This window comes from Heptranchias perlo, unplaced genomic scaffold, assembly GCF_035084215.1.
Source record: "Heptranchias perlo isolate sHepPer1 unplaced genomic scaffold, sHepPer1.hap1 HAP1_SCAFFOLD_866, whole genome shotgun sequence".
Lineage (NCBI taxonomy): Eukaryota > Metazoa > Chordata > Chondrichthyes > Hexanchiformes > Hexanchidae > Heptranchias > Heptranchias perlo.
Window position 1 is genome coordinate 15,001 of NW_027139903.1, and position 17,632 is coordinate 32,632.

Genomic DNA, 17,632 nt, shown 5'->3' on the forward strand with positions numbered 1-17,632 from the left:
GTGTGACGTGGGTGTGACGTGGAGTGTGACACCGGGAGTGTGACGTGGAGTGTGACACCGGGAGTGTGACGTGGAGTGTGACACCGGGAGTGTGACGTGGAGAGTGTGACACGGGAGTGTGACGTGGGGTGTGACGTGGAGTGTGACGTGGGGTGTGACCGTGGAGTGTGACGTGGAGTGTGACACCGGGAGTGTGACGTGGAGTGTGACGTGAGTGTGACGTGGAGTGTGACGCCGGGGGTATGACGTGGAGTGTGACGCCGGGGGTGTGACGCCGGGGGTGTGACGTGGAGTGTGACGCCGGGGGTGTGACGTGGAGTGTGACACCGGGAGTGTGACGTGGGGTGTGACACCGGGGGTGTGACGTGGGGTGTGACACCGGGAGTGTGACGTGGAGTGTGACGCCGGGGGTGTGACGTGGAGTGTGACACCGGGAGTGTGACGTGGAGTGTGACACCGGGAGTGTGACGTGGAGTGTGACACCGGGGGTGTGACGTGGAGTGTGACACCGGGAGTGTGACGTGGAGTGTGACACCGGGAGTGTGACGTGGAGTGTGACACCGGGAGTGTGACGTGGAGTGTGACACCGGGAGTGTGACGTGGAGTGTGACACCGGGAGTGTGACGTGGAGTGTGACACCGGGAGTGTGACGTGGAGTGTGACGTGGAGTGTGACGTGGAGTGTGACGCCGGGGGTGTGACGTGGGTGTGACGTGGAGTGTGACACCGGGAGTGTGACGTGGAGTGTGACGTGGAGTGTGACACCGGGAGTGTGACGTGGAGTGTGACACCGGGAGTGTGACGTGGAGTGTGACACCGGGAGTGTGACGTGGAGTGTGACGTGGAGTGTGACACCGGGAGTGTGACGTGGAGTGTGACACCGGGAGTGTGACGTGGAGTGTGACACCGGGAGTGTGACGTGGGAGTGTGACGCCGGGGGTGTGACGTGGAGTGTGACACCGGGGGTGTGACGTGGAGTGTGACACCGGGAGTGTGACGTGGAGTGTGACGCCGGGAGTGTGACGTGGAGTGTGACGCCGGGGGTGTGACGTGGAGTGTGACGTGGAGTGTGACACCGGGAGTGTGACGCCGGGGGTGTGACGTGGAGTGTGACGTGGAGTGTGACGCCGGGGGTGTGACGTGGAGTGTGACGCCGGGAGTGTGACGTGGAGTGTGACGCCGGGGAGTGTGACGCCGGGAGTGTGACGTGAGTGTGACGTGGAGTGTGACATGGAGTGTGACGTGGAGTGTGACGTGGAGTGTGACGCCGGGGGTGTGACGTGGAGTGTGACACCGGGAGTGTGACGTGGAGTGTGACACCGGGGGTGTGACGTGGAGTGTGACGCCGGGAATGTGACCCGGGAGTGTGACGTGAGTGTGACGCCGGGGGTGTGACGTGGAGTGTGACGTGGAGTGTGACGCCGGGGGTGTGACGCCGGGAGTGTGACGTGGAGTGTGACGTGGAGTGTGACGCCGGGGGTGTGACGCCGGGAGTGTGACACCGGGAGTGTGACGTGGAGTGTGACGTGGAGTGTGACACCGGGAGTGTGACGTGGAGTGTGACGTGGAGTGTGACGTGGAGTGTGACGCCGGGGGTGTGACGTGGAGTGTGACGTGGAGTGTGACGTGGAGTGTGACGCCGGGAGTGTGACGTGGAGTGTGACGTGGAGTGTGACGCCGGGGGTGTGACGTGGAGTGTGACGTGGAGTGTGACACCGGGAGTGTGACGTGGAGTGTGACGTGGAGTGTGACGTGGAGTGTGACGCGGGAGTGTGACGTGGAGTGTGACGTGGAGTGTGACGTGGAGAGTGACGCCGGGGGTGTGACGTGGAGTGTGACGTGGAGTGTGACACCGGAGTGTGACGCCGGGGGTGTGACGTGGAGTGTGCGCCGGGGGTTGTGACGTGGAGTGTGACGTGGAGTGTGACGCCGGGGGTGTGACGTGGAGTGTGACGCCGGGGGTGTGACGTGGAGTGTGACGTGGAGTGTGACGCCGGGGGTGTGACGTGGAGTGTGACGCCGGGAGTGTGACGTGAGTGTGACGTGGAGTGTGACGTGGAGTGTGACGCCGGGGGTGTGACGCCGGGAGTGTGACGTGGAGTGTGACGCCGGGAGTGTGACGTGGAGTGTGACACCGGGAGTGTGACCGCCGGAGTGTGACGTGGAGTGTGACGCCGGGAGTGTGACGTGGAGTGTGACGTGGGGTGTGACGTGGAGTGTGACGTGGAGTGTGACGCCGGGGGTGTGACGCCGGGAGTGTGACGCCGGGAGTGTGACGTGGAGTGTGACGTGGGGTGTGACGTGGAGTGTGACGTGGAGTGTGACGCCGGGAGTGTGACGTGGAGTGTGACGCCGGGAGTGTGACGTGGAGTGTGACGTGGAGTGACGTGGGGTGACGTGGAGTGTGACGCGGGAGTGTGACGTGGAGTGTGACGTGGAGTGTGACGTGGGGTGTGACGCCGGGAGTTGTGACGTGGAGTGTGACGTGGGTGTGACGTGGAGTGTGACGTGGAGTGTGACGTGGGGTGTGACGCCGGGAGTGTGACGTGGAGTGTGACGTGGAGTGTGACGTGGGGTGTGACGTGGAGTGTGACGCCGGGGGTGTGACGCCGGGAGTGTGACGTGGAGTGTGACGTGGAGTGTGACGCCGGGAGGGTGACGTGGAGTGTGACACCGGGAGTGTGACGTGGAGTGTGACACCGGAGTGTGACGTGGAGTGTGACACCGGGAGTGTGACGTGGGGTGTGACGTGGAGTGTGACGTGGAGTGTGACGTGGAGTGTGACGCCGGGGGTGTGACGTGGAGTGTGACGCCGGGGGTGTGACGCCGGGGGTGTGACGTGGAGTGTGACGCCGGGGGTGTGACGTGGAGTGTGACACCGGGAGTGTGACGTGGAGTGTGACGCCGGGGGTGTGACGTGGAGTGTGACACCGGGAGTGTGACGTGGAGTGTGACACCGGGGGTGTGACGTGGAGTGTGACACCGGGAGTGCGTGACGTGGAGTGTGACACCGGGAGTGTGACGTGGAGTGTGACACCGGGAGTGTGAGTGTGACGTGGAGTGTGACACCGGGAGTGTGACGTGGAGTGTGACACCGGGAGTGTGACACCGGGAGTGTGACGTGGAGTGTGACGTGGAGTGTGACGTGGAGTGTGACACCGGGAGTGTGACGTGGAGTGTGACACCGGGAGTGTGACGTGGAGTGTGACGTGGAGTGTGACACCGGGAGTGTGACGTGGAGTGTGACACCGGGAGTGTGACGTGGAGTGTGACACCGGGAGTGTGACGTGGAGTGTGACACCGGGAGTGTGACGTGGAGTGTGACACCGGGAGTGTGACGTGGAGTGTGACACCGGGAGTGTGACGTGGAGTGTGACGTGGAGTGTGACACCGGGAGTGTGACGTGGAGTGTGACACCGGGAGTGTGACGTGGAGTGTGACACCGGGAGTGTGACGTGGAGTGTGACGTGGAGTGTGACACCGGGAGTGTGACGTGGAGTGTGACACCGGGAGTGTGACGTGGAGTGTGATGCCGGGGGTGTGACGTGGAGTGTGACGCCGGGGGTGTGACGTGGAGTGTGACGCCGGGGGTGTGACGTGGAGTGTGACACCGGGAGTGTGACGTGGAGTGTGACGCCGGGGGTGTGACGTGGAGTGTGACGTGGAGTGTGACACCGGGAGTGTGACGCCGGGGGTGTGACGTGGAGTGTGACGCCGGGGGTGTGACGCCAGGAGTGTGACGTGGAGTGTGACGTGGAGTGTGACACCGGGAGTGTGACGTGGAGTGTGACGTGGAGTGTGACGTGGAGTGTGACGCCGGGAGTGTGACGTGGAGTGTGACGCCGGGGGTGTGACGCCAGGAGTGTGACGTGGAGTGTGACACCGGGAGTGTGACGTGGAGTGTGACGTGGAGTGTGACGTGGAGTGTGACGCCGGGGGTGTGACGTGGAGTGTGACACCGGGAGTGTGACGTGGAGTGTGACACCGGGGGTGTGACGTGGAGTGTGACGCCGGGAGTGTGACGCCGGGAGTGTGACGTGGAGTGTGACGCCGGGGGTGTAACGTGGAGTGTGACGTGGAGTGTGACGCCGGGGGTGTGACGCCGGGAGTGTGACGTGGAGTGTGACGTGGAGTGTGACGTGGGGTGTGACGTGGAGTGTGACGCCGGGGGTGTGACGCCGGGAGTGTGACGTGGAGTGTGACACCGGGAGTGTGACGTGGAGTGTGACGTGGAGTGTGACACCGGGAGTGTGACGTGGAGTGTGACGTGGAGTGTGACACCAGGAGTGTGACGTGGAGTGTGACGTGGAGTGTGACGTGGAGTGTGACGCCGGGGGTGTGACGTGGAGTGTGACGTGGAGTGTGACGTGGAGTGTGACGCCGGGAGTGTGACGTGGAGTGTGACGTGGAGTGTGACGTGGAGTGTGACGCCGGGGGTGTGACGTGGAGTGTGACGTGGAGTGTGACACCGGGAGTGTGACGTGGAGTGTGACGTGGAGTGTGACGCCGGGAGTGTGACGTGGAGTGTGACGTGGAGTGTGACACCGGGAGTGTGACGTGGAGTGTGACGCCGGGGGTGTGACGTGGAGTGTGACGTGGAGTGTGACGCCGGGGGTGTGACGTGGAGTGTGACGCCGGGAGTGTGACGTGGAGTGTGACGTGGAGTGTGACGCCGGGAGTGTGACGTGGAGTGTGACGTGGAGTGTGACGTGGAGTGTGACACCGGGGGTGTGACGTGGAGTGTGACGTGGAGTGTGACACCGGGAGTGTGACGCCGGGGGTGTGACGTGGAGTGTGACGCCGGGGGTGTGACGTGGAGTGTGACGTGGAGTGTGACGCCGGGGGTGTGACGTGGAGTGTGACGCCGGGGGTGTGACGTGGAGTGTGACGCCGGGGGTGTGACGTGGAGTGTGACGTGGAGTGTGACGCCGGGGGTGTGACGTGGAGTGTGACGCCGGGAGTGTGACGTGGAGTGTGACGTGGAGTGTGACGTGGAGTGTGACGCCGGGGGTGTGACGCCGGGAGTGTGACGTGGAGTGTGACGTGGAGTGTGACGCCGGGAGTGTGACGTGGAGTGTGACACCAGGAGTGTGACGCCGGGAGTGTGACGTGGAGTGTGACGCCAGGAGTGTGACGTGGAGTGTGACGTGGAGTGTGACGTGGGGTGTGACGTGGAGTGTGACGTGGAGTGTGACGCCGGGGGTGTGACGCGGGGAGTGTGACGTGGAGTGTGACGTGGGGTGTGACGTGGAGTGTGACGCCGGGAGTGTGACGTGGAGTGTGACGTGGAGTGTGACGTGGGGTGTGACGTGGGGTGTGACGTGGAGTGTGACGCCGGGAGTGTGACGTGGAGTGTGACGTGGAGTGTGACGTGGGGTGTGACGTGGGGTGTGACGTGGAGTGTGACGCCGGGAGTGTGACGTGGAGTGTGACGCCGGGAGTGTGACGTGGAGTGTGACGTGGAGTGTGACGCCGGGGGTGTGACGCCGGGAGTGTGACGTGGAGTGTGACGTGGAGTGTGACGTGGAGTGTGACGCCGGGGGTGTGACGTGGAGTGTGACGCCGGGGGTGTGACGTGGAGTGTGACGTGGAGTGTGACGCCGGGGGTGTGACGTGGAGTGTGACGCCGGGAGTGTGACGTGGAGTGTGACGTGGAGTGTGACGTGGAGTGTGACGCCGGGGGTGTGACGCCGGGAGTGTGACGTGGAGTGTGACGCCGGGAGTGTGACGTGGAGTGTGACACCGGGAGTGTGACGCCGGGAGTGTGACGTGGAGTGTGACGCCGGGAGTGTGACGTGGAGTGTGACGTGGGGTGTGACGTGGAGTGTGACGTGGAGTGTGACGCCGGGGGTGTGACGCCGGGAGTGTGACGCCGGGAGTGTGACGTGGAGTGTGACGTGGGGTGTGACGTGGAGTGTGACGTGGAGTGTGACGCCGGGAGTGTGACGTGGAGTGTGACGCCGGGAGTGTGACGTGGAGTGTGACGTGGAGTGTGACGTGGGGTGTGACGTGGAGTGTGACGCCGGGAGTGTGACGTGGAGTGTGACGTGGAGTGTGACGTGGGGTGTGACGCCGGGAGTGTGACGTGGAGTGTGACGTGGGGTGTGACGTGGAGTGTGACGTGGAGTGTGACGTGGGGTGTGACGCCGGGAGTGTGACGTGGAGTGTGACGTGGAGTGTGACGTGGGGTGTGACGTGGAGTGTGACGCCGGGGGTGTGACGCCGGGAGTGTGACGTGGAGTGTGACGTGGAGTGTGACGCCGGGAGGGTGACGTGGAGTGTGACACCGGGAGTGTGACGTGGAGTGTGACACCGGGAGTGTGACGTGGAGTGTGACACCGGGAGTGTGACGTGGGGTGTGACGTGGAGTGTGACGTGGAGTGTGACGTGGAGTGTGACGCCGGGGGTGTGACGTGGAGTGTGACGCCGGGGGTGTGACGCCGGGGGTGTGACGTGGAGTGTGACGCCGGGGGTGTGACGTGGAGTGTGACACCGGGAGTGTGACGTGGAGTGTGACGCCGGGGGTGTGACGTGGAGTGTGACACCGGGAGTGTGACGTGGAGTGTGACACCGGGGGTGTGACGTGGAGTGTGACACCGGGAGTGTGACGTGGAGTGTGACACCGGGAGTGTGACGTGGAGTGTGACACCGGGAGTGTGACGTGGAGTGTGACACCGGGAGTGTGACGTGGAGTGTGACACCGGGAGTGTGACACCGGGAGTGTGACGTGGAGTGTGACGTGGAGTGTGACGTGGAGTGTGACACCGGGAGTGTGACGTGGAGTGTGACACCGGGAGTGTGACGTGGAGTGTGACGTGGAGTGTGACACCGGGAGTGTGACGTGGAGTGTGACACCGGGAGTGTGACGTGGAGTGTGACACCGGGAGTGTGACGTGGAGTGTGACACCGGGAGTGTGACGTGGAGTGTGACACCGGGAGTGTGACGTGGAGTGTGACACCGGGAGTGTGACGTGGAGTGTGACGTGGAGTGTGACACCGGGAGTGTGACGTGGAGTGTGACACCGGGAGTGTGACGTGGAGTGTGACACCGGGAGTGTGACGTGGAGTGTGACGTGGAGTGTGACACCGGGAGTGTGACGTGGAGTGTGACACCGGGAGTGTGACGTGGAGTGTGATGCCGGGGGTGTGACGTGGAGTGTGACGCCGGGGGTGTGACGTGGAGTGTGACGCCGGGGGTGTGACGTGGAGTGTGACACCGGGAGTGTGACGTGGAGTGTGACGCCGGGGGTGTGACGTGGAGTGTGACGTGGAGTGTGACACCGGGAGTGTGACGCCGGGGGTGTGACGTGGAGTGTGACGCCGGGGGTGTGACGCCAGGAGTGTGACGTGGAGTGTGACGTGGAGTGTGACACCGGGAGTGTGACGTGGAGTGTGACGTGGAGTGTGACGTGGAGTGTGACGCCGGGAGTGTGACGTGGAGTGTGACGCCGGGGGTGTGACGCCAGGAGTGTGACGTGGAGTGTGACACCGGGAGTGTGACGTGGAGTGTGACGTGGAGTGTGACGTGGAGTGTGACGCCGGGGGTGTGACGTGGAGTGTGACACCGGGAGTGTGACGTGGAGTGTGACACCGGGGGTGTGACGTGGAGTGTGACGCCGGGAGTGTGACGCCGGGAGTGTGACGTGGAGTGTGACGCCGGGGGTGTAACGTGGAGTGTGACGTGGAGTGTGACGCCGGGGGTGTGACGCCGGGAGTGTGACGTGGAGTGTGACGTGGAGTGTGACGTGGGGTGTGACGTGGAGTGTGACGCCGGGGGTGTGACGCCGGGAGTGTGACGTGGAGTGTGACACCGGGAGTGTGACGTGGAGTGTGACGTGGAGTGTGACACCGGGAGTGTGACGTGGAGTGTGACGTGGAGTGTGACACCAGGAGTGTGACGTGGAGTGTGACGTGGAGTGTGACGTGGAGTGTGACGCCGGGGGTGTGACGTGGAGTGTGACGTGGAGTGTGACGTGGAGTGTGACGCCGGGAGTGTGACGTGGAGTGTGACGTGGAGTGTGACGTGGAGTGTGACGCCGGGGGTGTGACGTGGAGTGTGACGTGGAGTGTGACACCGGGAGTGTGACGTGGAGTGTGACGTGGAGTGTGACGCCGGGAGTGTGACGTGGAGTGTGACGTGGAGTGTGACACCGGGAGTGTGACGTGGAGTGTGACGCCGGGGGTGTGACGTGGAGTGTGACGTGGAGTGTGACGCCGGGGGTGTGACGTGGAGTGTGACGCCGGGAGTGTGACGTGGAGTGTGACGTGGAGTGTGACGCCGGGAGTGTGACGTGGAGTGTGACGTGGAGTGTGACGTGGAGTGTGACACCGGGGGTGTGACGTGGAGTGTGACGTGGAGTGTGACACCGGGAGTGTGACGCCGGGGGTGTGACGTGGAGTGTGACGCCGGGGGTGTGACGTGGAGTGTGACGTGGAGTGTGACGCCGGGGGTGTGACGTGGAGTGTGACGCCGGGGGTGTGACGTGGAGTGTGACGTGGAGTGTGACGCCGGGGGTGTGACGTGGAGTGTGACGCCGGGAGTGTGACGTGGAGTGTGACGTGGAGTGTGACGTGGAGTGTGACGCCGGGGGTGTGACGCCGGGAGTGTGACGTGGAGTGTGACGTGGAGTGTGACGCCGGGAGTGTGACGTGGAGTGTGACACCAGGAGTGTGACGCCGGGAGTGTGACGTGGAGTGTGACGCCAGGAGTGTGACGTGGAGTGTGACGTGGAGTGTGACGTGGGGTGTGACGTGGAGTGTGACGTGGAGTGTGACGCCGGGGGTGTGACGCGGGGAGTGTGACGTGGAGTGTGACGTGGGGTGTGACGTGGAGTGTGACGCCGGGAGTGTGACGTGGAGTGTGACGTGGAGTGTGACGTGGGGTGTGACGTGGGGTGTGACGTGGAGTGTGACGCCGGGAGTGTGACGTGGAGTGTGACGTGGAGTGTGACGTGGGGTGTGACGTGGGGTGTGACGTGGAGTGTGACGCCGGGAGTGTGACGTGGAGTGTGACGCCGGGAGTGTGACGTGGAGTGTGACGTGGAGTGTGACGCCGGGGGTGTGACGCCGGGAGTGTGACGTGGAGTGTGACGTGGGGTGTGACGTGGGGTGTGACGTGGGGTGTGACGTGGAGTGTGACGTGGGGTGTGACGCCGGGAGTGTGACGTGGAGTGTGACGTGGAGTGTGACGTGGAGTGTGACGTGGAGTGTGACGCCGGGGGTGTGACGCCGGGAGTGTGACGTGGAGTGTGACGTGGAGTGTGACGTGGGGTGTGACGTGGAGTGTGACGCCGGGGGTGTGACGCCGGGAGTGTGACGTGGAGTGTGACGTGGAGTGTGACGCCGGGAGTGTGACGTGGAGTGTGACGCCGGGAGTGTGACGTGGAGTGTGACACCGGGGGTGTGACGTGGAGTGTGACACCGGGAGTGTGACGTGGAGTGTGACACCGGGAGTGTGACGTGGAGTGTGACGCCGGGGGTGTGACGCCGGGAGTGTGACGTGGAGTGTGACGTGGAGTGTGACGCGGGAGTGTGACGTGGAGTGTGACACCGGGAGTGTGACGTGGAGTGTGACGCCGGGAGTGTGACGTGGAGTGTGACGCCGGGATTGTGACGTGGAGTGTGACACCGGGAGTGTGACGTGGAGTGTGACACCAGGAGTGTGACGCCGGGAGTGTGACGTGGAGTGTGACGCCGGGAGTGTGACGTGGAGTGTGACGTGGAGTGTGACGTGGGGTGTGACGTGGAGTGTGACGTGGAGTGTGACGCCGGGGGTGTGACGCGGGGAGTGTGACGTGGAGTGTGACGTGGGGTGTGACGTGGAGTGTGACGCCGGGAGTGTGACGTGGAGTGTGACGTGGGGTGTGACGTGGGGTGTGACGTGGAGTGTGACGCCGGGAGTGTGACGTGGAGTGTGACGTGGAGTGTGACGTGGGGTGTGACGTGGGGTGTGACGTGGAGTGTGACGCCGGGAGTGTGACGTGGAGTGTGACGCCGGGAGTGTGACGTGGAGTGTGACGCCGGGGGTGTGACGCCGGGAGTGTGACGTGGAGTGTGACGTGGGGTGTGACGTGGAGTGTGACGTGGAGTGTGACGTGGGGTGTGACGTGGAGTGTGACGTGGGGTGTGACGCCGGGAGTGTGACGTGGAGTGTGACGTGGAGTGTGACGTGGAGTGTGACGTGGGGTGTGACGTGGAGTGTGACGCCGGGGGTGTGACGCCGGGAGTGTGACGTGGAGTGTGACGTGGAGTGTGACACCGGGAGTGTGACGTGGAGTGTGACACCGGGGGTGTGACGTGGAGTGTGACGTGGAGTGTGACGCCGGGGGTGTGACGCCGGGAGTGTGACGTGGAGTGTGACGCCGGGAGTGTGACGTGGAGTGTGACGCCGGGAGTGTGACGTGGAGTGTGACGCCGGGAGTGTGACGTGGAGTGTGACGCCGGGAGTGTGACGTGGAGTGTGACACCGGGGGTGTGACGTGGAGTGTGACACCGGGAGTGTGACGTGGAGTGTGACACCGGGAGTGTGACGTGGAGTGTGACGCCGGGGGTGTGACGCCGGGAGTGTGACGTGGAGTGTGACGTGGAGTGTGACGCGGGAGTGTGACGTGGAGTGTGACACCGGGAGTGTGACGTGGAGTGTGACGCCGGGAGTGTGACGTGGAGTGTGACGCCGGGAGTGTGACGTGGAGTGTGACGCCGGGGGTGTGACGTGGAGTGTGACGTGGAGTGTGACGCCGGGGGTGTGACGTGGAGTGTGACGTGGAGTGTGACGTGGAGTGTGACGCCGGGAGTGTGACGTGGAGTGTGACGCCGGGGGTGTGACGTGGAGTGTGACGTGGAGTGTGACGCCGGGAGTGTGACGTGGAGTGTGACGTGGAGTGTGACGCCGGGGGTGTGACGTGGAGTGTGACACCGGGAGTGTGACGTGGAGTGTGACGCCGGGAGTGTGACGTGGAGTGTGACGTGCAGTGTGACACCGGGCGTGTGACGTGGAGTGTGACGCCGGGGGTGTGACGTGGAGGGTGACGTGGAGTGTGACGTGGAGTGTGACGCCGGGGGTGTGACGTGGAGTGTGACGTGGAGTGTGACGCCGGGAGTGTGACGTGGAGTGTGACGTGGAGTGTGACGTGGAGTGTGACGTGGAGTGTGACGCCGGGAGTGTGACGTGGATTGTGACACCGGGGGTGTGACGTGGAGTGTGACGTGGAGTGTGACGCCGGGAGTGTGACGTGGAGTGTGACGCCGGGAGTGTGACGTGGAGTGTGACGTGGAGTGTGACGTGGAGTGTGACGCCGGGGGTGTGACGCCGGGAGTGTGACTTGGAGTGTGACACCGGGAGTGTGACGTGGAGTGTGACGTGGAGTGTGACACCGGGAGTGTGACGTGGAGTGTGACACCGGGAGTGTGAAGTGGAGTGTGACGTGGAGTGTGACACCGGGAGTGTGACGTGGAGTGTGACACCGGGGGTGTGACGTGGAGTGTGACGCCGGGAGTGTGACGTGGAGTGTGACGCCGGGAGCGTGACGCAGAATGATGATGCTCTGCAGCCTGTCTGGAGTAACACCCGTTTCCCATCTGAAGGAGAGGGGGACCCTCCTTCCCGCTCCTCACACATTCAACCCCCCTCCCCCACTCCCCGACCACAGCAGCATCGGAAAACCCCTGTTGCCTCGGCCGTCGTCACTGTGCCTACTGGCAACGCGCCAATTAAAAAAAAACTCCACCTCCCCTTTAAGAGCTGCAGCAGGCCAATTGGAAGTGGCTCCCCTCTCCATCAAACCCCTCCTCCCTTACAAACAGCGAGCAGTTTAAAAGCAGCACTGCGAGTGCTGAGAAGTAGCCTCCTGTATTTAAATGAAGCTCGATCACGAAAATCGACCGGGGCTTCATGCCGATATATCATATCATAGAACGATACATAGAAAATAGGAGCACGAGTAGGCCATTCGGCCCTTCGAGCCTGCTCCGCCATTCAATATGATCATGGCTGATCCTCTATCTCAATACCATATTCCCGCTCTCTCCCCATACCCCTTGATGCCTTTTGTGTCTAGAAATCTATCCAGCTCCTTCTTAAATATATTCAGTGACTTGGCTTCCACAGCCTTCTGTGGTTGAGAATTCCACAGGTTCACCACCCTCTGAGTGAAGAAATTTCTCCTCATCTCAGTCCGAAATGTCCGACCCTGTATCCTGAGACTGTGACCCCCCTCGTTCTGGACCCCTCCCAGCCAGGGGAAACATCCTCCCTGAATCCAGTCTGTCTCGCCCGGTCAGAATTTTATATGTTTCAATGAGATCCCCTCTCATTCTTCTAAATTCGAGTGAATACAGACCCAATCTCTCCTCATACGACAGTCCTGCCATCCCAGGAATCAGTCTGGTGAACCTTCGCTGCACTCCCTCCATGGCGAGTATATCCTTTCTTAGATAAGGAGACCAAAACTGCACACAATACTCCAGATGTGGTCTCACTGAGGCCTTGTATAACTGCAGTAAGACATCCCTTGCTCCTGTACTCAAATCCTCTTGCAATGAAGGCCAACATACCATTCGCCTTCCTAACTGCTTGCTGCACCTGAATGCTCGCTTTCAGTGTTTGGTGTACAAGGACACCCAGGTCTCGTTGTACATCAAAATTTCTCAATCTATCACCATTTAAATAATAATCTGCCTTTCTGTTTTTCCTTCCAAAGTGGATAACCTCACATTTATCCACATTATTCTGCATCTGCCATGTTCTTGCCCTCTCACCCAACTTGTCTAAATCCCCTTGAAGCCTCTTTCCATCCTCCTCACAGCTCACGATCCCACCTAGTTTTGTGTCGTCAGCAAACTTGGAAATATTACATTTGGTTCCCTCATCCAAATCGTTGATATAGATTGTGAATAGCTGGGGCCCAAGCACTGATCCCTGCGGTACCCCACTAGTCACTGCCTGCCACCCGGAAAAAGACCCATTTATTCCTACTCTCTGTTTCCTGTCTGTCGACCAATTCTCAATCCATGCCAGTCCCGACCTTCAGGACTGGGTCCAGTTCTGCTCACCCGAACGTGACCCTCTCAGGACTCTCCCTACCCCACCCAAGCCCAGCCCCAGTTTGGAAGCCTACATTTCATGGGCTGTGAATGGTAGTTCGGGAGGACGGATCATGTGACCCCCCGATGACATGGTGGTGGCTCCTCACAGTGGGGTCTCACCGGAACTGGACCCAGTCCTGAGGGTGGGGTCTGACTCCGGAACTGGACCCAGTCCTGAGGGTGGGGTCTCACCGGAACTGGACCCAGTCCTGAGGGTGGGGTCTCACCGGAACTGGACCCAGTCCTGAGGGTGGGGTCTCACCGGAACTGGACCCAGTCCTGAGGGTGGGGTCTCACCGGAACTGGACCCAGTCCTGAGGGTGGGGTCTGACTCCGGAACTGGACCCAGTCCTGAGGGTGGGGTCTGACCAGAACTGGACCCAGTCCTGAGGGTGGGGTCTGACCAGAACTGGACCCAGTCCTGAGGGTGGGGTCTGACTGAAACTGGACCCAGTCCTGAGGGTGGGGTCTCACCGGAACTGGACCCAGTCCTGAGGGTGGGGTCTGACAGGAACTGGACCCAGTCCTGAGGGTGGGGTCTGACCAGAACTGGACCCAGTCCTGAGGGTGGGGTCTGACCAGAACTGGACCCAGTCCTGAGGGTGGGGTCTGACTGAAACTGGACCCAGTCCTGAGGGTGGGGTCTGACCAGAACTGGACCCAGTCCTGAGGGTGGGGTCTCACCGGAACTGGACCCAGTCCTGAGGGTGGGGTCTCACCGGAACTGGACCCAGTCCTGAGGGTGGGGTCTGACCAGAACTGGACCCAGTCCTGAGGGTGGGGTCTCACCGGAACTGGACCCAGTCCTGAGGGTGGGGTCTGACTGGAACTGGACCCAGTCCTGAGGGTGGGGTCTCACCGGAACTGGACCCAGTCCTGAGGGTGGGGTCTGACCAGAACTGGACCCAGTCCTGAGGGTGGGGTCTCACCGGAACTGGACCCAGTCCTGAGGGTGGGGTCTCACCGGAACTGGACCCAGTCCTGAAGGTGGGGTCTCACCGGAACTGGACCCAGTCCTGAGGGTGGGGTCTGACCAGAACTGGACCCAGTCCTGAGGGTGGGGTCTCACCGGAACTGGACCCAGTCCTGAGGGTGGGGTCTCACCGGAACTGGACCCAGTCCTGAGGGTGGGGTCTGACCAGAACTGGACCCAGTCCTGAGGGTGGGGTCTCACCAGAACTGGACCCAGTCCTGAGGGTGGGGTCTGACCAGAACTGGACCCAGTCCTGAGGGTGGGGTCTGACTCCGGAACTGGACCCAGTCCTGAGGGTGCGGTCTGACCAGAACTGGACCCAGTCCTGAGGGTGGGGTCTCACCGGAACTGGACCCAGTCCTGAGGGTGGGGTCTGACCGGAACTGGACCCAGTCCTGAGGGTGGGGTCTGACCAGAACTGGACCCAGTCCTGAGGGTGGGGTCTGACCAGAACTGGACCCAGTCCTGAAGGTGGGGTCTGACCAGAACTGGACCCAGTCCTGAAGGTGGGGTCTGACCGGAACTGGTGGTGGGGGGGGGGGGGGGGAAGGAAGGGGGAGGGGTTTCCTTTTATGACGTGTGTCCGCGTGTGACAGGAAGTGAGGTTTACAGGGTCTATGGCATCACATCCCCCCCCACCCTCTCCTCGGTTTCCAGCTTTGGGTAACCAGCTGGGTGGGTGGGCGTCTGGTCGTCCTGCACGGTGCCAGACAGACAGACCCTCGGTGTCTGCGTCTCACGAGGGAGGGGTCCGTTATCTGGCGACCAGCGGGTGAGTGCGTGAGGCCTGACGAGGGGGCACGGCCGACCGATACCCAACAGCGGTGGGAACCACCACCCCCCCCCCCCAGGGATGGGGGTCGGGTCTCGAGAGGAGGTCGGGAGCGTTAACCCGTTTCTCCTTGGGCCGAGCAAGCCGATTGTTTGACCTTTTCCGGATGTTTCCGTGACAGAGTTGTTGAGAGGTGCACCCCCTCCCCCGCGCCTCAAAAACAGCGCAGCTCATCGCTGGCTCCCTCCCCCCGCCAATCGCAGTGCTCCCCTGAACCATCCTCTCTCCTCAGCTCCAAATACTCCCCGCACCCCCCCACCCCACCCCAGGCCGACTCTCTCTCCGTGTGTTGAAATCGAGACTCCTCGCCTCATCTCCCACTCTAACTCACCCTAGCACCAGGCTATTCCTCCCCTCCCTCAGCACTGTGGGACTCCTCCCCTCCCTCAGTCTCCCCTCCCTCCGCACTTTGGGACTCCTCCCCTCCCTCCGCACTGTGGGACTCCTCCCCTCCCACAATCTCCCCTCCCTCAGTACTGTGGGACTCCTCCCCTCCCTCAGCACTGTGGGACTCCTCCCCTCCCTCAGTCTCCCCTCCCTCTGCACTGTGGGACTCCTCCCCTCCCTCAGTCTCCCCTCCCTCCGCACTGTGGGACTCCTCCCCTCCCTCAGTCTCCCCTCCCTCCGCACTTTGGGACTCCTCCCCTCCCTCAGTCTCCCCTCCCTCCGCACTTTGGGACTCCTCCCCTCCCACAATCTCCCCTCCCTCCGCACTGTGGGACTCCTCCCCTCCCACAATCTCCCCTCCCTCCGCACTGTGGGACTCCTCCCCTCCCTCAGTCTCCCCTCCCTCCGCACTGTGGGACTCCTCCCCTCCCTCAGCACTGTGGGACTCCTCCCCTCCCTCAGTCTCCCCTCCCTCCGCACTGTGGGACTCCTCCCTCCCTCAGCACTGTGGGACTCCTCCCCTCCCTCAGTCTCCCCTCCCTCCGCACTGTGGGACTCCTCCCCTCCCTCAGTCTCCCCTCCCTCCGCACTTTGGGACTCCTCCCCTCCCTCAGTCTCCCCTCCCTCCGCACTTTGGGACTCCTCCCCTCCCTCAGTCTCCCCTCCCTCCGCACTTTGGGACTCCTCCCCTCCCACAATCTCCCCTCCCTCCGCACTGTGGGACTCCTCCCCTCCCACAATCTCCCCTCCCTCCGCACTGTGGGACTCCTCCCCTCCCTCAGTCTCCCCTCCCTCCGCACTGTGGGACTCCTCCCCTCCCTCAGCACTGTGGGACTCCTCCCCTCCCTCAGTCTCCCCTCCCTCCGCACTGTGGGACTCCTCCCCTCCCTCAGCACTGTGGGACTCCTCCCCTCCCTCAGTCTCCCCTCCCTCCGCACTGTGGGACTCCTCCCCTCCCTCAGTCTCCCCTCCCTCCGCACTTTGGGACTCCTCCCCTCCCTCAGTCTCCCCTCCCTCCGCACTTTGGGACTCCTCCCCTCCCTCAGTCTCCCCTCCCTCCGCACTTTGGGACTCCTCCCCTCCCACAATCTCCCCTCCCTCCGCACTGTGGGACTCCTCCCCTCCCACAATCTCCCCTCCCTCCGCACTGTGGGACTCCTCCCCTCCCTCAGTCTCCCCTCCCTCCGCACTGTGGGACTCCTCCCCTCCCTCAGCACTGTGGGACTCCTCCCCTCCCTCAGTCTCCCCTCCCTCCGCACTTTGGGACTCCTCCCCTCCCTCAGTCTCCCCTCCCTCCGCACTTTGGGACTCCTCCCCTCCCACAATCTCCCCTCCCTCCGCACTGTGGGACTCCTCCCCTCCCTGCTCCCCCAGTCCCCCCTCGCTCACTCTCCCCCTTCCTCAGTCCCCCTCCCTCCTACAAAGGGCTTTATAACTCAAGCTTGGAGTCAACTAATTTTCTGATTTACCTCATCTCCGATATTCTTTCAAACCTCGCTCGCACCCCCCACTCCCCACATGCTCTCCTGACACCTCGAATCCATGTTTTCCAATCCCTCCGTGGCCTCGTCCTCCCTCCCCTATCTCTGTGACCTCCTCCAGCCCCACAACCCTCCCGAGATCTCTGCGCTCCTCCAATTCTGGCCTCTTGCACACCCCCCGATTTTAATCGCTCCGCCATTGGCGGCCGTGCCTTCAGCCGCCTGGGCCCCTAGCTCTGGAATTCCCTCCCTAAACCTCTCCCCCTCTCTCTCCTCCTTTAAGACGCTCCTTAAAACCTGCCTCTTTGACCGAGCTCGTGCTCACCTGTCCTGATATCTCCTGACGTGGCTCGGGGGGGTCAGCGTTTGTCGATGTAAAATCACTGCTGTTGGAGCCCCCGGGCTCGGGCTGGGGTTTGGTCCGTGGCCTCTCTTCCGCTGCCCTGCCTCAGTCACCATGACCATTCCGTTTCCCACGTTCAGCCGTCTTGTGCTCTGGGCTGTTGCCTGCATGGAACTGGAACCGCAGATTTCGAGAGCATTGTGGGAAGGAGAGAGCGGGGGGGGGGGGGGGGGGGGAAGGGGGGAAGGGGCTGGAGGAGGGAGGGTGAGGGGTGGAGGAGGGAGGGTGAGGGACGGAGGAGGGAGGGAGGGCGAGGGACGGAGGAGGGAGGGTGAGGGACGGAGGAGGGAGGGAGGGCGAGGGGCAGAGGAGGGAGGGCGAGGGGCAGAGGAGGGAGGGAGGGCGAGGGACGGCGGAGGGAGGGCGAGGGACGGAGGAGGGAGGGCGAGGGACGGAGGAGGGCGAGGTTCGGCGGAGGGAGGGCGAGGGACGGAGGAGGGAGGGCGAGGGACGGCGGAGGGAGGGAAAGGGACG

General features: G+C 62.9%; 1 protein-coding gene across 1 annotated transcript in view; it reads left to right on the forward strand.

The window, feature by feature from the left end:
• LOC137319578 (protein lifeguard 1-like) overlaps window positions 1-17,632 on the forward strand; it is a 38,027-nt gene that overhangs the window by 3,302 nt on the left and 17,093 nt on the right. The gene's annotated exons all lie outside the window — the stretch shown is intronic.